Genomic DNA, 24,124 nt, shown 5'->3' with positions numbered 1-24,124 from the left:
CTCCGAGTGTAGAACTAAAGAAGTCGTCGAACTTCATAGAGATAGCGGAGGAGCGGCTCCGAGTGTGAGAGTAGGGAAGTCGTCGAACTTCATGTGCGTCTGGCGCTTTGTGCATAAAAAGGTCCACGTGGTTGTTGTTGTTGAGACGGGCCCTGCGAGGTCAAGAGACTCCGGAGTATGTTGATCCATGTTGTGGTCTGGGCGGTTTGGTAGGTTGATCGGGCGTGGTCAACGAGTGGGTACGTGTGTTAGGGAGTGAAAGAAACTTCGACTTCGGGCTTTGACAAGATTCTAAGTGCACTAGAACAGATCATTGACAAGTTGAGAGTAGGTCTGCGGGTCAGATTTGCTTGCGAATGTGGGGACTGAGAAAGACCGAATAGCGGCCGAGGCTGGTGAAAGAGATCGAATAGTGGCCGAGGTTGGTGAAAGGTCCCTAAGGTCCTGAAGCGATTGTGTTACCCTTCCTGTAGTAAACCGACAGATCTGTTTTAGTTTTTGGTAGCTCGCAATACATGCAAAAAGTTGTTACGGGAGGAACTGAGTGAAGGAGGACTAGCCGCGAGGCTTTGTCAGCCGCAGTGTGTGTGAGTGTGACGTCACTAAGAGCCGCGCTGGGATAGGTTGGTTGCAGAGACGGGTCGCGCACGGATTGGACGCAGTCCGTGGGGCTCGATTGGAAGGGGAAAGGCAGGTGAAGAGTATTCCGGGAATTAAAGTCACCTATTGATTACAAATTTTGTGAAATAACAGTGACCTATTGATTATAAACTTTGTGAATTAAAAGACGAGAAAATGAAATTCCTTAAAGCATTCAGGAGCGCGATGAAGGGAGAGTCATACATCAAAGCGAGCGTAGGGGAAGAGACGCCGCCAGAGGGCACACCAGCTTACATTGTAATGGAGGAAAAAGGGGTAGCTCCGTGTCTTTGGCTAAAGCAATGGCACAAGTGGACAGAGAAACATGGGAGCGTAGCATTCCCGATACATGGGACATTCAATATAAGGGTCCCAGAGAATTTGAGATTCACGATGTATGACATGAAGGTGCCTCCAAGGCCAGCACAGTTTGAGGCTCTAGCAATCTGGGAACTCATGGCTAGACAGCAACAGAAAAACAAGTTTGAAACAAGGATGAGGAAGGTAGAAAAGACACTAGCGGATGCTAGGTGGGATAATGCGCAGAAGGTGTGGAGGTCAGATGTATTGCAGGGAATAAAATTGTTCCCCGCAATTACTAAAGATGACGAGGAGACAGGTAAGAAAGCTACCTGTAAGACAGACAGGAAGTGTTCCAAGGATAGAGAGGACGAGGAAAAGTTGAGAAGAGAAGAGGAGTTAGAGGATGAGGAGTTGATAATGCAATTGCTGAACGACCGTCCACCACCTTATGCAGAGAATGGACAAGGTCCAAGTACCAGTTCTGCCCCTCCGGCATCGGTACAGAACAGTGAAACGCAGAATACAGAAGTACCATCGGGATCTAAGGATCCGAGCTTACTGCTCACCCCACAGATACCGCAGGTCAGGAGAATGTATCCAGATGTGCCCGTGTTGAAACCAGCAGAACATTATCAGCCGCAGATGCCAGGGTACTACAGCAGTGACAACAATGGAGGGATGATTCTAGATCCAACCGTAAGGGGCGTACAGAATGGTTACAACCCAACAATGGCACAAGCTGAATCAACTCAGTTTATGATGCCTCAAAAGCAGATGCAGGGAGGAAATGTTCATGCTCAAATGACGGGGAGTCAGATGGGCATGCCGGCAATGATGGCCCATAATATGGGGATGAACATACCTCAGAATATGGGAAATGGACAAAATCCAGATGCGATATCACTGCCCATTACCGTAGGTCCAGTGGTACCTTTGTATAGTCAGCCTAACTTAGGTATGAGCAGTCAGGGACAAATGCTGCAGAATGGGACAGAAAGAAGGTGCATAGAAAATACTCCAGGGATAACCCCGATAGCGACTCAGCCAACTGGGTCCGGGTCCTTGATGGAGTTTAGTCCCGTATGCGCTCAATCAACACTGGTGAGGTCGAGCCGCCCACTGATAATACCATTAACATCGAACACTGAAAAGTTGCCGCAACCATCGATGGCAGTCGATGTGAATGCTACTCTGATGGGAGTAAATGCGCAACAGTTGACACAGTGGTTCAACAGTCTAAATTCCACACAAAGTTCAGACAGTGGGAAGGGAGACGATTACTTGAGCAGGATGAGGCTGAACATGGAAGCACAAGAATTGGTGGAAGGGAATATGGGTGTGAACAGGTTAGAATCCTACACGGAAGAGGAGTTGAGGTATCTATGTCCAAAGATCACGAAAGAAGTAAACAAGGTACATAAAAGTTTGCAGGAAGTAGCAGACAGGAACGGGATTGACATAGGCAAGACGAAACACTTGAGCAGGAGCTATAGGTTGGATTTTGGGACCACAGATTTTGAACACATGAGATCAGCAGGCATGAAGGCACACCTTAGAGAATTGTTGCAGAGTGCCCAAGTGTGGAGGTGCTTAGACAAGTGGGAAAGCAGATGGGTAAAGAGGAAGGATAAGAGGAGGGACAGTGCCACAGAGCACAATGAGAAAAGACCGCAGAGCAGCGAGACCGTAACAATGTTACCCATGAGGGAGACAGCAGGGGGAAAATTAATACATGTACCATGGCACAGGAGCGATATTCAGTCTTTTACGAATGATTTTCCCAAACTGAGGGAGAAGCCGATCGAATGGTATCAACAAACTGATAGGTTTGTGAAGCTTGCCAAATGTCTCTGGGAAGACCTGAACACTTTATTCGAGATTGTGGTTCCGGCAGATTTGTGGGAGGATTGCAAAAGAGCTGTAGGTTGGCCGACAAGTGAACCAGAGAGAGACAGAGAGACGGGTGCACCATCACCTATGGTGATGTGTCTGTACTATAAGGTGATTGAGCATTTGAAGACGAAGGTTGCCGCGAAAAATGTGGATTGGCAGAAGATTGATCGAACTGCCCAAGAGGCTAAAGAATCGATTCATAGTTACTATGAGAGGTTGTTGAAGGCGTTCAAGAATTACAGTGGCACGGAAGCAATTGAGGCGAAAGATATGCTTCATTTTGTGTTCAGATTTGTGGAAGGACTGAAACCAGAGATAAGTCAGATGATAAAATCACATTTGATCTGCTGGCAGTCGAAACCGATTGATGAAGTCTTGACTTATGCGAAATACTGTAGCGACGAAATTGAGGTGAAACAGAAAAAGCTTTACTAGAGCATGTCAATTGTCTGCATTGATGAAAGTCACCATTTACACTGATAGCCAATACGGGTTTGGGATTGTGCATGACTTTGGACAACTGTGGTCACAGAGAGGTTTCCTGACTTCTTCAGGATCCCCAGTGAAAAATGGGGAGAGAATAAGGGAGTTGTTACATGCCATTCAAGTGCCAGCTGAAGTTGCAGTGGTAAAGTGCAGTGCTCACACGAAAGGACAGGATTATGTGTCTCTGGGAAATGCCTATGCAGATCAAGTCGCAAGATTTTGCGCTTTGAACTGTATATTGCTAAGGGATGATTGGAATACAATAAGTGAACCAGAACTCGAACCAGCTGAAGCATTTGCCTTGAAGGTCGTAGATACAATAGAGGAACTAAAAGCACTACAGAATAATGTCAGGGAGGATGAAAGAGATTCCTGGATTAAATCACAATGTATAAAGAGACAAGACGAGCTATGGGTTTCACATGAGGGAAAATTTGTTCTGCCAAATAGTCTCTTATCACAGCTTGCGCGGTTCTATCATGGGCAAGCTCACCTAGGGAGAGATGCCATGATAAGATTGTTCAGAACTGATTGGTTTAACCCCAGATTTCGTCAAGCTGCAGAAGCAGTTTGTCATCGATGTGTCACTTGCCAACAGATGAACCCAGGAAAGGGGACGGTTGTGAACGCGAGTCACATTGGTAGGGCAAGCGGTCCTTTTAGTCGTATGCAGATGGACTTCATTGAGATGCCTGTGCATGGAGGTTTAAGATATGTGTTGGTGATTGTGTGCATTTTTAGTCATTGGATTGAGGCATACCCCACACGTAGAAACGACAGCCTTACAGTTGCCAAGCTATTATTGAGGGAGTTAATACCACGTTTCGGATTCCCGATCTCTTTAGAATCAGATAGGGGAAGTCACTTCAATAACGAGGTGATGAAGTTACTTTGCGAAGCACTGAACATTGAGCAAAAGCTGCACTGTAGCTATCGCCCTGAGGCATCAGGACTGGTGGAGCAGATGAATGGTACGCTGAAATCGAGAATGGCAAAAATATGTGCATCAACAAATTTGAAATGGCCTGACGCATTGCCCTTAGTGCTAATGTCAATGAGAAACACTCCGGATAGAAAAACTGGATTGTCTCCGCACGAAATTCTCATGGGCAGGGCTATGAGACTTCCTGCAGTTCCCGCAAACATGCTTTTGAATATTACAGATGATATGGTGTTAGACTACTGCAAAGGTCTGGCTGACGTGGTTCGCTCTTTCTCTCACCAGGTGGAAGCGACCACCTTGCCACCGATCCAAGGTCCAGGACACGCACTGAAAGCAGGTGACTGGGTCGTAATAAAGAAGCACGTGAGGAAGTCGTGTCTGGAACCCCGTTGGAAAGGCCCTTTCCAAGTGATCCTGACGACAACTACCGCTGTGAAGTGCGCGGGGGTTCCCAACTGGATTCACGCCAGTCGTACAAAGAAGGTGCTGTGTCCCACAGATGAGGAAGTTGAAGCACTGAAATTACCAGTGCCTGATAAAACAGTGCCGAGTGCTGAGACAGAACAAAAGCGAACTGAAAGCGAACAAGCAACAGCAGAAGAAAAGGAGATATTATTGGAGAACGAAGAGTCCGACTCACTTGGGGAAGACCAAGGAGAAAGTTCAGACAGCGACGAAGAAACTGCAGGTGACAAAGAGCCTGAAGCAGCTGAGGGTAGCAAAAAGCCTGAAGCAGCTGAAGGTGACAAGGAACCTGAAGCAGCTGAAAGTGATACAGAGCCTGAAGAAAGTAACGGTGACGAAGGGCTCGAAGAAAGTGAGAAAGCAGGAGAGCCTGAGCAGAAGGGGGCTTTCCCAGAAACAGACGATACAGAAAAGGAAAAAGAGAACGTGACCGATTCCCCTGAAGGTGGGGACAAAGAAGAGCAGAAAGAAAAAGCTCAAACCTCTACAGAGAAGATCGCAGGTCCATCAAATGGACACGGTGCAAAAAGAAGATTAAGTATCTCACCGATAAAAGAAAAGGGCAAAGAAGGTTTGAACGAGGGAGGAAGGCCAAAAGTGAAAGAGAAAAGAAAGGAAGTGACTGTCGTGGAACAATCGTCAAGTGAAGAAAAAGACTTGGCGAAGGAGGAGAGTGCCAGCGAAGCAGAATCGAAAAGAGAAGCAAAATTGAAAAGGAAAAGGATACCAAACAGGAGGTATTCCGGTCCTGAATGGGCATATGCAGTAAACGATGATTGGACTGATGAATTTGTATCTCTAAGCATCGAGAACGAAGAAGAAGAAGAGATACCAATAGAAAAGAAAAGTTTCATAGACTCTGTTGATTGAAACGGAAGTAAATGGTATTGCTTGCTGCAATCTAACGTGAGACAAACAACCAGCTGAGACATTGCTAAACCGAATTGAGACAAATGCTGCTAACCGATAAGTGACTGGCCTTTTGAAGAAGACGGTGTGAACATTGTGCTCGTTCAGTTTGTAACTGAATTGCTATGTAGTTTCATTTATAAGTGCTTCTAGCTCTCTGATTCTATACAGATCATGACACAAAACAATAGAAAGAAATATTGTAAATACGTGTGTATAGGCTTGGTACTAACATGTGTACTAATAATAATGGCAATTGTGTTTGGAATGCATGGAAAGGGTGAGAAGGAGACTATTGCTGCTTCTACTATTGTTCCTGTTACTGTCACTGAACTAACACCATTGAAAAGACTAGCACTGGATGAGAGGCTCTTGCACAATAAGAAAGAGCTTTCGTATAACGTTTTCTATCGCTTATTAACAGAGTATGTTGAGACTATGGATGCGAAAGATTGTTATGTGTGTACCCAGATACCGACATCAGTAAAGGAAGGGGTGACTTATCACCACATGCCTCTTACATACGGGATTACATGTAGTATAGTAATGTCTAGGTTTTATGGTCAAGCTAACATACAGTATTTTTATTCGAATTATGATGTTACATTTGCTTATGTTCCTATAATAGCGCAGCTAAGCGAGACTGCAAAATATTGGGATTACAAAATTATGAGGGACTTTTTCGAGCCAATGCAACCTTTTGAAACGGCTCACGCTCATAGGGAAAATCTTACCTGCTCACTCTCTGCAGTAGAAATAAGCTTTTTAGATCGCACAGATGATAGAAGGGCTCAAATGAAGGCGAAATTAGAAAAAGAGCTACATAAGAGGACTTCAGTAGATAATTATGATTTTGCTGCTATAAAGACACAAGGGAAAATTGCTTTAGATGCTTGGCATGTAGGGAAATTTTGTATATATCGAGGTGAATCTTACTATGACAATATTTTTGTAGGAGCGAGTGAATGCAAACATACGTTTATCTTTAAGGCCAAATGGACATTCATGATGGACGGACTTGACCCTGTCATTCCAGGGGTGTATTACATTTGTGGGCATAATGCCTATTATCGTCTTCCAAAGGGATGGTGGCGAAGATGTTATTTGGGTATAGTGTTTCCAAAGGTTTATCAACTGGATGACATATCGATGATTCAAAAGACATCTGGATCCCATCGTATCCAGAAGAGAGAGACCGCAGCTGCTGTGGTAGGTGATATATTTGGAGCCATGATTCCTTCATTGGGAGTTGTGCTGAATTCCATCAAAATAAGAAAGCTGTCTACTATAGTGGATAACATGTTGACAAAGTTTTCAGGTGCTATAATCCTGATAGATGCTGAACTTGCAGCGGAAAGAGCTATGACTCTTCAAAATAGGCTTGCTTTAGACATTCTTTTAGCAAAGGATGGAGGCATTTGCAAAATGATTGGTGCACGTCACTGCTGCACCTATATACCTGATAATAGTGTGAAAATAAAAACTATGCTTGCTAATCTAACAAAAGAAAGTACAGATTTGAAAGAACTGAAAGAACCCGGAGTGTGGGAGAAGGTTGGAAAGGGACTTGCTTCAGTGGGACATTGGATTGGGGGAATTTGGAATGGAATATTATTGAAAATAATAGAAGGGATATTAATAGTGATAATTTGTGTATTCGGAATTTGGGGAATAAAAAGGGGAATAATAATGATTATGGAAAGAATTAAAAGAAGAAAGGAGGAGAAAATTATGAAAAGAATGGCAGAAGAATACAAAGCGCAAACTAGGGGAAATAAAAGGAAAAGGGAGCTGACAGAATTTTAATGGGATAAAATTTGTGGGCTAAATTTGTGTGATGACAAGTAGTCATCAGAGGAGGGATTGATGAAGCAGAAAATGAAGGTTTTGATTTATTAACGCTTAAATGTAGTGCTGAAATAATCATGCGTGATATTAACCGAACTAATAAAGATTGTACGGGGACAAAATGTGCCCTCAGAGTAGTTTGCCATCATTTATACGCGTGCTTTATATAACGTGGTGTATTAGAATTGCACTAATCCGACATAATCATAAACATGTGCTACGATTTGCTTGTTTGAAATGTTCTAGCTTAGCATTACTTTAGCGGAGGCTTTGGCCTAGTTGCCTGGTCTCACGGTTTAAATGTTTGTATTTTTCCACTGTGCTATTAAACGTGTATTTCTGCTTGAAGCTGTACTTTTCCACAGAAACTGTTCACATGCTTATCTTAAAGTTAGTGCCAGCATGGCATATTTTCTCTTTAATTCAAGGTCGACTTGCAGGTGCGGACAATGGAGGCTCTGAGAGTAAGCTAATCGAGAGACAATGTTGCAAATTACGTACCCATCTCCAAGGATAATGTATGCTTAAGTAAAAGCTTGAGAACTGTCGTTTTTGATTGGTCAATTTGAAGCTAACCTATGAACCCTCCAATGGAGACCCTACTGGACTCGAACTGTTGTCTATAAAACCCAGGTGCACGAGAAGAAGGTAGCCATTACCAGCTCGATACCCGCCATTTTGCAGACTTCGTAGCTATTATGGCCCACTTTGCTGCGACGCCATCTTGAGAGACTTTGATGCTTTCTCTAATCGAGAGAAAGAGACTTAAATGATTCTTGCCCTAGAGACTGTAACTTTGATTTGATCCCTTTGCATGAAGTAGTAATCTTATCTTGCCGCCGTGAGGCAATTGCCCCGTTCACCCCTGCCCCTTTGTCCCGGCCCTATGCTGACCGAAGAACGGTACCTGTGAGACGAAGACTTCCTTGTATGCTGATCGGAATTGGTAATTATGAAAGGAAATTGTAAAATTGCATTGTGTTTCTTTTAGGTAACCAACTGCTGATTTTGATAAGGACCCTAGCTAGGAGTTTTCTAAATTAATGTTGCTAAATTGTTTTTGCATGAAGTCCCACATGCTGAGGCTAATTTGAGGTTAGACGAGGGTTCCATATGCCGCACGATGAAATTTGAGATCTTGTTATGCTGAATAAATGTACGCAATTAGCCCATTACAGATTATCGTATTAGTGCTTTGCATTGCCATTATCGAATGCCTTGTGATTCAAATGCTACATAGATTACACTTGTTCCGACGATATGGACAGCTATTAATGTTCATTTATGTTTATCATTTGGTGTTGAGACACATCTATATCGTGCTAGCTTTGTTAATATAGGGAAATAAATTCACTAACTTTGCAATAAACTGGTGTGGTTATTCCTGGCTGAAAGGTCAGGGTTCGCCGAAATGTATTCTGGATTAATTGTTAAGTGTTATGTTGTTCAAGGTGTTGCTTATGTTCGTTATTGATTATCGATATAAGGTGATTGATCGATTAAGAGTACAGAGAGTTCCCACATAGTCAAAAGATTCATCGACCTAAAGAGCATCCGAACGCAGGTAAATTGTTACCACGTTCCGCTCTATCACTGGTTGACAGTTCAATTCTGAGCTCTTATCCACCACACTATGGCCCATATTTATACTTTTTTAGCGCCGTGTTTGTGCCGCTTTTTGACGCAAAAGCGGCGCAAACTTACAAAATACAATTGTATTTTGCAAGTTTGCGCCACTTTTGCGTAAAAAAATTACGCAAATGCGGCGCTAAAAAAGTATAAATATGGGCCTATGTCTCTGGGGATCCTTGGACTGCTTGCTTCCCTGAGAATGAACCTATGTGCAGGAACATAGAAAGATAGATCACGGGACACCAGGTGCAAACAACCTCAATCGCTGCAGTTGTGGCTCAGTAGCCCCTGTCTGCCCTGTGATACCCTGAATGGGGTCTAACAATTCACCTTTATTATTGCCACATGGTGTGCAAATTTGCCCTCCACCCACATAGTGCAGGACGATCCAAACCAGTGATTGAATCATAAATTGAGATTCTTTCGTCCCTATGACCTCGTAGTTCAGTGAACTGAAACAGCGATGAAGTAGTTCTTCTACAGTAACTTTCAGAATGTTTTTTGATGTCATGCTGGTGAAATGTATGAGGGATTGAGGCACAATATGGAATTTCGGCATAATAAACAAAAGTTTGCAACTGCGGACAAACTTTAATTATTTTCTAATTAGCCCTCGGGAAAAAATATCCAGTTTTTGTTCAAAATATCTAAAAAAAAGTAACTTGCCACGGATTTCATTCAGCAAAGTATTTGGAAAATCTCTTTGCTTAAGTTGCTGAAAAATAATCCTCCAAAACTCAAGATTTGGCTATTATCCCCAGAACATTTCTTGCTCTTCTCCTCCAATTGATTAAAAGAAACTTTCATGAGATAATCAAATGTTATTTTAAATTTCCATGAACATTGCAGAAGTGAAGTCCCATAATATTGTCTACCTGTTAACCTGAAGGCTCTCATGTAAGGACTAACCAAGGAACACATATTAGCATTTAGAAGCACCTTGACCACTTTTAAATAAGCAAAGCTAGACTTACTGAGAAAGTGTGTTTAAATAAACCCACAGGCACATCATTTTGCAAGGCAGTTACAGTTTGACATCTTTTGGTACTTTTATTGTTCCTACATAACGCTTACTCACATCAGAGCACTTTCAGACAGGATTGAGCATAATGTTGGGTAGGGTAACTGAAGATCAAGAAGCGGCAGAAGTTAAGTAAATATTGCTGTAGTTGTTTTAAAAAATGAAGTAATTCTTAGGCTCTGGTACAAGTTGGCCATTAAATTCTGACCCATGTGTAAACCCCTGTTTATGCACGGTTTGGAATTACGAGTTAGTTGGCATTTAATGCACCCGATAAGTATCAGATGCTTTAAATACCTCAACCTTTATTACATTTCAGCAGGTCAAACCTGCAGAAATGTAACAGGTTAAAGAATATGTATTTACAGTATCAATAGGATTTTGGTGAGTTAAACAACAGAATGCGCACATTATCCTCCACCAACTCATAATTAGTGTCATTTATCGCACCTAGTAAATAATGTACTCCATTGTATTGTTATATCAGTTGAGATAAAGAACGCCTAAACTCGTAATCAGGGCCTTAGACTATTAAACCCACTTCTGCTGATATATCCAAAGAAGGGACCTCATGGGTCCTGAAAATTAAATAATCCGACAGCTTTGCCTTCTTTGTGTTGGTCCAATAAAAAACGACACAATCTACATTAGTTAGACCTCAAAGACAGGATGACTGCGGTGTTTGACAGACATATGTATAAATACTCATCTCAAGCAGTGTATGCACTCTTAGTGGTAGTAGGCCTGACTCTTCTAGGACAGACAGATGGCTATACTGATCTTTTTCCAACCCAGGTTGGATAGCACGGTTTGGAAATTAGTAAAATGTATTCACCGCTAGAATATTAAGGCTGAAAGGGCTCTGAGTCCCCCATGAATGCAAATTCTGTCATTATGAATGACTATGACAAACAATTCATAAAGTGACATAAAGCGCCTTCTCTGCAGACTCTCCAACAGAGATTCTGCTTGATGAGTTTTCTGTTTGCCCAAAAGCAAGCTATGTTCCCCTGAATCTGAAGGATTCCCTTTCCATTTGTCCTAAAGCACTTGGTACGGGACAGAGAGAAACAAATGCTAAAGAGCAACAATCTTGCTTTAGAGTCCCACGAATATCTTTCATAACCATGTGATATTCAACTCAGTTGTAGGGTCAAGCTCTTGAATGGCCCCACACATCTTAGTCTGTACCCAAAAAGAAGCAAGAGGGGACAGAAGAGGCTCGGCAAAATGGTTTGTAACAAATGTATCCCATCATCTGAAAAATGAAATGGAACAACCTCTCCATAGAGAAAATTAACTAAATTAGACCTAACATCCCACATTCATCAATGCCATCTACATTATCACGTAGACACAACTGCTATGCCACTAACTTCATCGTTCAACACTATCTCCCACACAGATCTCTCCAACATTCTGAGCTCACTCCTTGGCTTCTCCCACAAAGATGATGTGCTTCCTTCCTCCATCATCAGTTTTCTGTAAAGAGAAGCCCTCATGCCCTCTTCTCTACATTGTCAACACCTCACAAACCCAGGGCACCTTCCAGAACAGTCGGCAAGACTGAGCAGACCCTTTCGCTGTTGAAAAGATCCAGCCAACCATGCCAACATCTATTCTATAACCCACCTCCCATTTGGAAAAATCATCGAGAAAGTAGTTGACAGCCAGGTACAGGTGCTATCAGCACGAATAACCTAATTCAAGATTATTGATTAGGGTTCAGACCACATTCCAGTATTGAAAAATCCATACTCCAAGTAGTGGACAATGCAATCTTCCACAGAAAACAAACCTGTCCCTGTCTCCTGGACCAGTTTGACATCTTCATCACTTTCAACACTTACAGTCATCCAGCATTATTCCACACAATGAAAACGTGCATGGGCTTTCCTGGCAGAATCCTAAAATGGTGATATCTTACATCACCAAGCGACAGCAACTCATTAACAACCAGACCCGAGTCCTCATCATCTATGGAGTCTTCCAAGGGTCCATCCTGTCATACATCATTTTCAACTTTTTTATTCAATCCTTGGGGAGCCTTCCTTGCAAACAGTAATATCAAAATCTGCTGGTATGCTGATGACACCCAACCCTATCTCAAACTCTCCTCAGCCAACTCCACAGGGAAACTCAAGGACTACCTCAAATGCATCCAAACCTGGAGGTCAACAAACTGCATCATGTCAAACCCTAAGCACTTGTCATTCCTGAAGTATGCCAACAATGCCTAATATTCTCTGATTCAGTCATGGTTATCCAACTTAAACTTATTGGGCTTCACACATCTACTGTCAGAATAGGCCAAATCACTTGGAAATACCCTTGGTTCAAACCTACACTCAGAGAACACACTGCAGAAATGATCAAAACAGCCTGGTTCCAATTCTCTCATCTAAACAAAAATAAAATGTATCTCCCAGGAGAACACTTAAGAATTACAGTTCAGATCCTAGTTGTCTACCACCTAGATGGAGGTAACTCCCTGCCCAAACATCAACCTCATTTCCCTGAATGGCATTCTTCAAGTAGTAGCATGGCTAATCAAGGACCTGAGGAAGTCCAACCACACCCACTTTGAACCAAATGATCTACATTGGCTCCCCTGGCAAGCACATATTGGGGGTAATTCCAACCCCGGTGGTCAAGGACCGCCGGGGATGCGGGGCACCGCCAACAGGCTGGCGGTGCCCCGCAGGGCATTCTGACCGCGGCGGTTTGGCCGCGGTCAGACCAGGAAAACCGGCGGTCTCCCGCCGGTTTTCCGCTGCCCTGGGAATCCCCCATGGCGGCGCAGCAAATGGGGGATTCCGACCCCCTCACCGCCATCCTGTTCCTGGCGGTTCCGCCCGCCAGGAACAGGATGGCGGTGAGGGGTGTCATGGGGCCCCTGGGGGCCCCTGCAGTAAAGGGCCCCCCTTTGAATTCCAGTGTCTGCTCAGCAGACACTGGAATTCGCGACGGGTGCAACTGCACCCGTCGCACCTTCCCACTCCGCCGGCTCCATTCGGAGCCAGCTTCCTCGTGGGAAGGGGTTTCCCGCTGGGCTGGCGGGCGGCCTGCTGGTGGTCGCCCGTCAGCCCAGCGGGAAAGCCAGAATGGCCTCCGCGGTCTTTCGACCGCGGAGCGGCCATATGGCGGTTCCCTCCAGGCGGGCGGCTCCCGCCGCCCGCCGGGGTCTGAATGACCCCCATTATCTTAAAGGTCGGTTGCATCCATTAAAAGGCTCTCTACACCATGACCTCTGTCTACCAAGCTGACAAACTAGCACTATCTAGAGGTCAATGTCAGACAAGGAGCTCTGACATCACCAGATTAGAGTCAAAACACTGCAGGAAGGAGAAAATAAGAAAAAAGCCTTCCCAGCATATGCCCCTCAATCTGGTACAACAACCCCCTAACGTCACAACATTACCAATCCTACTACAGTTCAGGAATAACCTAAAATTCACACCTTCAATGAACACTGCCTCAGAGAGGCTGTTTCTCACCATTAGATCTTACCCCTCCCCCTACAAAAGGGTTGGTAGCCAGTTTACCACTCATGTCTGGGAAAACTGACTTCATTGCAATTACAGTAGGGAGTGACAGAGTAAGAGTTACTGTGGGTCCACAGACCTATAATTGAGAAGTTATTTTTGTGCAACTCAGTTTTTCGGTTTCAGAGAGATGATTGGCTGACATGGCCTAAATGGAATTAAATTCTGAGACATGAAAGTGCACATAGATTTCTACAGCAGATGCATGATTCCATTGACCTGTTTTACCAGAACTTTAACCTTCTTCCTGGGATACTTAATGTAAACATTGTTTGTTGGTCCCATGCACTGTGATAGGAGCAGAAAAAACAGTCCACTCACTGGCCCTTTCAAACTGGCCCATCTAGCAGTTCTAAACTGCACAAAAGGCCAGTCCAGCACTGAATGTATAATGTGTGAGTATGTGTGTGTGTTTTAATGAGAAAACAGGTTAAAGTGGTGGTATACCGAGGTATGGTAATACGATTTTAGCTTACATTAAAAAAAAACCTAAGAAGTCTTTTTAAAAAACAAAGGTTAATGTGGCATTATGGAAAGTTGTTGAAATAACACAAAAACTAACTTTTAAAAATCAAAAAGCAACTGAAGTTCACCTGTTACACTTTACTGAGCTAACTGTCATTTGTACCCCTGTTGTGCACTGCTTATGACCTCATATATTACATCACTTATAACATGTCAAACAAGATAATTGATAGTATCACTGATAACATGGAATGATATTGCACAAAGTAATGTTAGAAGATGTCAAAGGACGTTTGTTAGAAATTGGGTTGTTGGTTCACTGGGGTGTAAGCCCTAATGAAGCAGTAGCCATAATCCTAGTCAGGGTAGGGCACAAGCAAACCCTAAATTAACCTGTGCTCACCCTCTAATAGCTTGCCACAGAGCTATCAGGCTTAACTTAGAGGCAAGGTGTAAAGTGTTTGTGCAACTCTTCAAACAGTAAAACGGTGAAAATACCACACCAATAGATTCCACGCAGATTAGCAAATTAGATTCAAATCTAATAAATAAAACAAGACCAAACAGACAGAAATCCAAATGTAAAGATATTGAAATTCAAATATGCAAGTAAAATAGCACCGAGAAGTGATATTTGGGATATCTGGTTGCGCCAGACCGGGACAAAGTCAAAAGTTCAGTCCGACTACAATGGACCATGATCCGGCTACAGGGATCCAGTTTGGCCCACTGAACCAAAGCACCTTAAATCCAGGTTGCAGAGCATTGCATGAATCTGTGTTGAAGATGTGTCGCGCAGCCAAGGTGATGGCTTGGTTCCAAGATGTACCGAGGCTGTGGTGCAAGGTCCTGTTGCACATTGAGAATCCCAATGATGGGGCTTGCGATGCGAAGGCCAGTTTCAAGGATGCTTTGCACAGTTGACACAATTTGTTGGTTCTGATGATCAGAGAAGCTGAGATGCATGGTTTTGGCGTCGGTGTCGAGGCTGCCGTCGACGGGGGATGTGAGGAGCTTGCACTGGAAAACGCATCCCGCAGTGGCAGTCTAGAAGACAGTGCATCAAACCCAAGATGCAGAATGTAGTGCCGATGTAAGTCTGTTCTGTTGGGTCCAAGCCACACAACAGCTGTGATATGTCAGTTCTGCTCAATGATGCAGCGCTCAGCTAAGGAGATGCATTGGTTCTGCTTGGGGATGTGTCGCTCAGCAAGGGATGCATAAGTTCCGCTGATAAAACGTCATTGGCCCACTTCCAAGAGTTCAGGGTTGTGGTTGCACCACTTGGCAGGGTAGGCTCTCAGGTGGCAGAGTCTAGGTGCAGCAGCAGGGTGGTTGGAAGTCTATTATGTCCCTGAGACTTCAGATCAGGAAGCCTGACAACCAGCCTTTGGTGTCACACTGGCAATTGATGTAGGTCCAGTCCTTCTCACCCAGACAAGAGAACAACAGGCAGTAGGCCAGCACAGCAAAGCAGGAGACCAGCAAAGTAGCAGTGCAGAAGAGTGGCAGTCCTTCAGCAGCACAGCAATCCTTCTTCCTGTCAGAGTATTCACAGGTCCAGAGGTGTAATGAAGTGGTGGTTTCTGAAGTCTGGTATTTATACCCAGTTGGGCCTTTGAAGTAGAGGAGACTACAGAGACAGGCCTTTGAAGTGCACAGAGGTCCTGCCCTTCCTGCCCTGGCTCCAGAATTACTACAGGAGGTATTCAGCCCTTTGAATAAGGGCAGGACACAGCCTATTCAGGTCTAAGTGAGGGTGGGTCCAGCTCCTTCCTCCCATCCTGCCGGGATGGTCGATCAAGTCACACCTAAGCTCCCACTGTGATTGGGCTGCCTGGGGGTGGGGAGATACACAAATTCCAACTGTCACCCAACCCAGACAGGCAGCAGGGACAAAATGGCTAAGGTAAGAAAATAACAGCTTTCTAGAAATGGCATTTTCCGAATTGCAATTTAAAATCCAACTTCACCATATGTTTGATTTTTAAATTGTGATTCCAGAGACACCAAACTTGAAACGTCTATCTCTTCACAATTGGGAATTACACTACTAAAATGTAATAAGGAAATCCCAATGTTATCCGATGGGAGAGATAGTAAAAAACTACTTTGGGAGTTTTTCACTACCAGGAATTGTAAAACTTGAACTAACATATCCTGTCTTTTAAATACATTGCATCCTGCCTTCTGGGTTGTCCAGGGTCTACCTTAGGGGTGACCTATATGCATAAAAAGAGAAAAGTCTGGACCTGGCAAAAGGGTTATTTTGCCAGGTTAACGTGGCAATAGAAATCTGGCAAACATGCTCTGCATGAGCAGGACTGAGACATGGTTAAGGGGCTACTTAAGAGGATGGCACCATCAGTGCTGCAGGCCCACTAGTAGCATTTAATTTAATACACATAGTATCACATTACTAGTGACTTATAAGTACATTAAATATGCTAACTGAGGATAAGGTAATATTATCATGTTTAGGGGATGGAGCAAAAGCACTTTAGCACTGATTAACAGTGGTAAAGTGCACAGAGTCCTTATACCAGCAAAAAAGAGGTCAGAAAAGCTGAGGTAGAAGCTTGCCTAAATACACGTTGAATGTATATATCTGCATACATCTATATCCACCTCTCTATATATGTTGGTGGTCACCAATTTGTAGTTATAGCTAGGAAGGGGTTTACATAGGAAATTACTATTTTGGTTTGGTAATAGCTGAGAATAAAAACAGGGGAAGCTCCCAAAATGTGTTTTCTCAGTGTAATTTTCCATAGGAAAATTGAACAGTTATACTGCAAAAACTTCTTTGCGTAAATCTGTTCAGTAGATTTTGAGAAATTCATGTTCATAATGTAGGTATATATAGAGATACAGGAGGACCGGCCGGTTAACAAAATATGATATGACGGACTGCATCACATCAGCAAAAATGTTTGACAGCTTTTTTAAGACTCGGGTACTCAGTAGTTGGGGCAAGGGGCAGATTTGGGATACCCTGAATCTTCAAAAAAGTTCCCACTAAAAGGTCACAAACTCAGCTCCTCCAGAGAAAAGGTTCAGTGTGATTCAACACATGGGGCTGAGACAAAGGGGGTCCCAAAACAAAAGGCCAAAAAATGTTTTTTTTCTTGAGGTACCACAGTACTGCGATAATATTTGTTTTTAAAAAAAGGTGGGTCCCTGCAATTTTCAATTAAAATCCCCTGAAGGTTGACCAGAGTTCCTCCTTCCCTAGCCATCCAATGGCCCCAGTGACCCCAAAGGCCTGCCAAAATATATATTTATGAGGGGAGGGGCATAGGGCCCCCTCCCTGAGCCCTGTAAGGGCTGAAGACCCCATCCACCATGGTCCGACACACTATAGAATTATTTGCGGAAGTGGTGTGGGGGCCCCTACCTGAGCCATCTTATAGCCCTTGGGACCCAATCCCCTGGGGACCACAACACAACATATTCTTTGACGGCCTGCAGTGTCCTGGGGTCCCCATTCTCTGGAACACTATGCTGTTCTCTTTCCCAGGCAGAGGCGGTCCCAAAATGCAAAATCTCCATGCATTTTCCATTGACTTCTTTAGGCAGGGCTAGAACAAAACTGCCAAACCAAATTACACCAATTTTGTCAGAAAGCTAGATCTTGGTTCACAGATTGTGCTTTTTGTGATCTGCTGTATATCCATTCAGTAGTTTGTTTTAGAAATTAAGGGTCATAAGTATTTGTATACCAGGACGATTGGGTCTGTGAGAGGGTCGAGAAACTTTCTCAGAAGTGCCAGTTGAAAAGTAGAGCGTTTTGATTGCCCCAGGGAGCTTTATTTCACTTGGGTCACTCCGCTGCCATGGGAGTCAGACTTGTTCTGATTGGCTGCTAGCAACATGAGAAAAATTTTGCTGGCAGCCATTACACGACGAGGGGACTCTGGGACTTAGTCCCTGGGTGGAAGTTAAAAACAAAATTACATAAGAAGGCCCCATGCGGTGGGATCTAGAGAGACCACCCCTCCCCAGGCCCAACATGCAATTTTTGCAGCGATCCTGTGGGACTCCCACAGGATTGAGGCAAAAACAAAATGGCTGCCTGGGCCACGTTCTTCAAATACAGGCACTGGGGATCCCAACCCCCTGGCTGCATTTCATAAGGGGAGGGGGGCAGGAGGCCTTCCTCTCAAAGCCATTTTAGGCACCTTGGAGCCTGAACTCAGGCCAAAATGTAAACAGAAGGAAAGGGGGCTGAAGCCCTCTCCCAGAGCCATCAAAGGCCACAGGAAGCCCACCCCCTGGGCCAACGTATTCAATTTAACTTGGAGGGGAATGGGGGCCACCTGAGCCATTATAGGCCCCAAGGAGCCCATAACTGGGGCCAAAACTTACAAAAAAGAGGAGGGCGTGTGGCCCCCATCCACAGCCTTGCGGACCTCCTCTCCGGGGGTCACTACTGCTAAAAAAGGGTGGAGTGTCACACACCCATCCTTCCTGAACAATGAATGGCCCTGGGGACCCCATCCCCTGGGGCCGGCTTATATTCGGTGTCCCAGGGAGTCCACACCCGGGACACAGTAGTTTCTCTGCCTGCACCGAGGAGAGCAGTGAAACTTGTGTCTGTTCCCACCTGACAGGTATATTTTAAAAACTCCCACCAAACAGGAGCAAACACAAAGTCTGCTCCCAACTTTGAAAATGCTGTTGCCAGCTGGGAGCAAACATTTGATCTGTTTCTCTGCCCGCACTGATGCGGGGAGTGAAACATATCAAGACATTGCTCCTGCCTGGAGGAAGCAGCATATATAGCTGCTCCCTGCAGGAAGGAGCAATGTTGACTCCTGCATCATGGGGGGAGTCGGCTGGGGCCACGGAGCTCTGGGGTTCCTTCCATGGCCCCCAACAAGTGAATGGCAGGTACCCATGGTGAGCACCAGGGCACCCACCAATATTAAACGTGAACCCAAGGGGATGAGGTCATCAAGCCAGAATACGTTCAACGAGGTGGGCCTTGCACAGTGTGGGTCTGGCTGCTTGTAGGGGGTTTTCCGCAGAACCTGGCTGCAGGGGGTTAGTTTTACGTGTGGTAATGAAATAGTACTTCAAATTTTTTAAAAACCCTAGAAATTCAATGTAAAAAACAAACGTTACAGTAATGTTTTAGTAAGGTCAATATGTCAGTGACTACATTAACGTTTTGAACTAAAAAAAACACACATTCACCAGTTCTAGTTAGGAGAGCTAACTATGACTTGCGCCCCTGCAATGCACTACTTATGACTTCACATATTACACCACTCATAACATGTTCTAAGTCTCCATTTATGATATCATTGATGACAACTCAAATGACATCATTGATGATGTCACTGATGACCACTGATGACATCATCAATGCTTCTTCTGTACTCATTACTCTATAAACTAGTGTGGCATTTGAGTCCTGAAAGTAAGTACAAAATAGCTCAGAATAATATGAGGCTTCATTAATGCCATCACAGCTACAACTCCCTTGGGGTTAGAAAGCATGTATTATGTGCAACATTGAGCCTGTACCATACACTTCATGGGTAGCCTAATTCATATTAGCAATCAAACACAGATCTATGGGACACCCTCATTGAAAATGGTGTTCACTATGTATACAATGATTCAGAGAAAGTTACTCTCTCAGGAGCAGAGTTATCAAACTTTGACGCAGTGCAGCGCAGCAAGCCACTTTGCTGTGCTATGTGAAAGGGAAAGGGCAGGAATGTGCCATATTTAATAGTATACAGTGCATTCCTGACCTTTCCTTGCACTGGCACCTTTTTAGCTGTCTAGTGCCAACGCAGGCACTGTTGTGCCTCGGTGTCAGGATGCCTGCATTGCGGGCAGGATTGCTTTTGTGCAGGAAGAGATACATTTCTACAACAAAACCAATTCTCAGAGGCAATTCCCTCTATCTATGTGTGCTTCAGATTGAGGTACATATCCATAGAAGGAAAAACAAGGAGTAATAAAGATATTTCCCCTCATCATACCTCATCTGAGGAGATGTAAGGTTTTGACACATTCCCAGGTCTACCAGCAATGGTAAATCTGGGAATGTGCCAAAATCTATGGGTGGATGCGTGGGAACACGAATGCTTCACCCATGCTCTACCCATTGAACGCCTCCCTGGGGCACAGTAATGCAATTAAGCAATTTGGGATGGGTTATGTTATTCTAGATTCATGAAGCCATGGAGAAACATGCAAGGTGGCCTTGCATGTCTTGATAAATCTGACTTAGTAGTCGCATCACCCTTTCACCCCTTGCATAGTGCAAGAGCAATACAACTGAATAATAAATATGCCCTGAACCTCTGTTCCAAAATTAATGCCCTACTACGAACAGCTTTTATCTGTATCAAACCCCTCACAGTCACCAAAAGTACAGTGAGAAATGAAGTGGATATGAGTAGAAAAGTGGGTACTGTCAACAGTGTTTACTCTATGGAGGGAGTTTACTGTGAACTGCAGTATTTGTAAACAGTGAAACTCTCATGACCCTATTCACTTAAAATAACCAAGGTCTGAAGGTGTTAAAGATCATACTACCTGCAGCCTTCAGACTGTGGCAAAACCTTTACAGATAGTCCATCTTCTGAAGCAAAAGGAGCACATGTACATAAGTTAGCATCTGGTGCACACAGTCTTCTAAGGTGTGTAGATATTGTCTTGCTGAGACTATGTAGAATATTTGCCCCGTTGGAAACTTTTTCTGCAGGGCCCAACAACTTGTGTGAAACATATTGGACACAAGTCATCAGCTGTCATCTGCACACAGAGTTACTTTTCAAAACAAGGATTTATAACGTGTTCAGTACCTCTACACACCTAAGATGCATTATGACCACATCCGTTTAGTAAAATCTTGCATCCAGTACCTGGATACGGGCCATACAGAATTAGGTAGAAAGGTGATATAGTAGCTACCCACCACTATGTAAACTATAAAACAATGTAGCACACTCATTGGATGATGTCATCAGTGATGTCATAAAAGATGTCATAGAATATATGATGAGTGATGTAAAATGTGAGGTCACAATCAGTGCATGACAGTGGCCAAGCATTAATGTTGTCAATGTTTTTTAAAAAATAACAGAGAAATCCGCAGCTGGATCCATGGATTTCTCTGTGATTTAAGAAACAAAAATGCAGTCTCCTGTGTTACTTTATGCATTGGTTCCTGGGTGGGCCAGGTCCTAGGGCAATGGGGGCTTATAAAAGGAGGGGGATGCACAGGGCCCCCTTCCTAGAGCTTTTAGTAGCCTCGGGGAGCACCACCTCCCCTGGGCAAGATCAAATTATAAGAAGGGGGGTCCTGTGGACCTCCCAATGACCCAGGGATTGCCACCTTGCCTGGGACAATCAATCAAGAATACAGGGGGTGCTGCATGGGTCCCCCACACTCCAGGAACTGCCACCTCTCTGGGCAAATCAATCAAAAATGTGGGGGGTGCTGCACGCCCCCCCGTGCACCCCGACGTCCCGGGGACTGCCACCTCCCCAGCCCAATCAATCAAGAATGCAGGGGATGCAGAGCAGGCCCACCTGTGCCCCAGGAACCCTGGGGCAATCAATCAAGAATTCAGGGCTGCTCTCGGACACCCACGCTCTGGGGACTCCTCTCACAACTTCTTCCAAGCAAAAGCAAACATAACTCCGCTTTCAGCAAGCAGGAGCTGTCAAACTACTCCTGCTTGCTGAAAGCAGAGTCTTCATCTCCTTCCCTACATCCTAATAATTCTTGTAGACTCTTTAGACACACCTGCAGCCCGAACCGCTGGATGGAATTACACCAAATTTGGCAAGAAGGTACCTTTTTGCCTGCAGATCACCCCTTTTTAAGTTTAGCGTAAGCGTATGACCTCTTGTATACTTTAAAGTATACATCTTCTGTGGGCTTCCAGCTATTTCATTTGTTAGTGTCAGTGTCATTTAAAAATCCTTGCTTGCTAGTGGTCAGTCATGCCTCTTTGTTCCACTTTCTTCTGTGTCGGGGTGGGGACCAGGTACTGTATAATTACGCTTTGTCCTGTTTATCTGGTCTGTGGGGGACTTTTGTTTTATGAAGCTTCCCTTTTTGTTTGCAGAGCATTGTTCCTCTGAGCTTAGCTGTAAACAAGGCTATAAATCAGGCTGTTATCTTAGTCACATTTAATCTTTGTGGGCTTTCTGCACCCTCTCTCAGCTGCCTTGCTCCCGCCCTACCCTGGCTTGGATTTTCTTTACCAAGTGTACCTGCCTGTGTGCTGAGATCAAAGGCGGGCTGCTTGTAATTGCTTATAGCCTAGGCACCCAGCTCTACCAGGGTTCCGCAATCCTTAGAGACAGTGCCCACTTCTGCTCCATGCTGAGATCCTACTTGCAGCTCCATCTGTACACCACAATTCACACGCTCCAAGCCCTCAGCCATGCCAGGAACCCCACACACGCTGTCTGGCAGGGCACCTTACTTCTTGCAGTCAGTACACTCTGCTGCTCCAGTACTGGGGCCTCGGGCGCAGCTCCATCAGTGCACTGCAGCTCACACACTCCAAGCCCTTTTCCATGCCAGGGCCAGGAACCCCACACACACTGTCTGCCAAAGTACCTCAGTTCTCGCATTCCATACACTCTGCTGCTCCAGTACTGGGAACTTGAGCGCAGCTCCATCAGTTTACCGCAGTTCACACACTCCAAGCCCTCAGCCATGCCAGGAACCCCATTCACGGTGTCTGCCAGAGCAACTCAGTTCTTGCAGTTAGTACACTCTGTGCTCCATTACTGAGACCTCTGGCTCAGCTCCATCAGTGCACCACAGTTCACATACTCCGAGCCCTCAGCCGTGCCAGGGCCAGGAACCCCACACATGCTGTCTGCCAGAGCACCTCAGTTCTGACAGTCAGTAAATACTGAATTTTCAGTACTTGGGCCTCAGGCACAGCTCCATTAGTGCACCTCAGTTCACACACTCCAAGCCCCTTAGCTGTGCTAGAAGCCCACACATGCCATCTGCCAGAGCACCTCAGTTCTTATAGTCAGCACACACTGCTGTTCCAGTAATGGGACCTCAGGTGCGGCTCCATCAGTGCTCCTCAGTTCTACCTCAGCAAGGTCACTTCCTTTCCTATACTGGGAACTTGCTCACATACAGTTCTATTACAGCAGCTCAATTCTAATATTCAGTCCCACTGCCAAGCCAATACTGGACCCAAAAGAGCAAAGCACATCTCAGCCAGTGCACCGCAAGTCTAACATCCCACACCACTGTTGATGAGAACCATCACAGCTGCCCCAGAATCAATCAATTCTAACATTCAGTGCACATTTCTTCTCATTACTAAAGCTCACACACACATCCCCTTTAGGACTACTCACTTCTGTGGTTCAGAGGCAATGCCACTCCCATGCTGGGCCCCACTCGCAGCTTCACCAGGGCACCTCCAGGCTAACACTAAGCAACAATGACACACCAATTCTAGGTTCCACACATAGCTTCATTTACATACCTCACTTCTGACCTTGTGTGCTCGTTACTATTGCAGTGCTGCAGTCCACATACAACTCTGTCAGTGCACTTCAACCCTAACCTGCAATGCCCCATTATTCCAATACCAGGAATTACACGGCACTCAATTTCATTCCTCACCCGCTACCTTTCTGTTACTCCAGCACTGGGCTGGGACATAGCTCTGTCTCTACACCCAATCCTGATAAGAAGCACCCCAATATTGCTGTATTGGGGTTCACATACAACTCTGCTAATGCACCTCCTCCTGTTCTGCTGTGCCCCCCCTATTCCATCCTCTGACTTCTGTTGGAGGATGTGGGGGGCCCAATTAAATCTATTCTTAGCTGCTATCTTTATTTGGGAGGGTCTGTTTCACCTATCTTACTCCATTCTTTCCTTTACTCCATTTACTTAAAATGTTTTCTTTCTCCTCTACCTTTCTCTTTCCAGCTCTTAAAAGCCATGTGTTGACAGTT

Source organism: Pleurodeles waltl, chromosome 3_2 (genome assembly GCF_031143425.1).
Source record: "Pleurodeles waltl isolate 20211129_DDA chromosome 3_2, aPleWal1.hap1.20221129, whole genome shotgun sequence".
Taxonomy (NCBI): Eukaryota; Metazoa; Chordata; class Amphibia; order Caudata; family Salamandridae; genus Pleurodeles; species Pleurodeles waltl.
The sequence above is the reverse complement of the archived record's forward strand: the minus strand, read 5'-3'. Positions refer to the sequence as shown.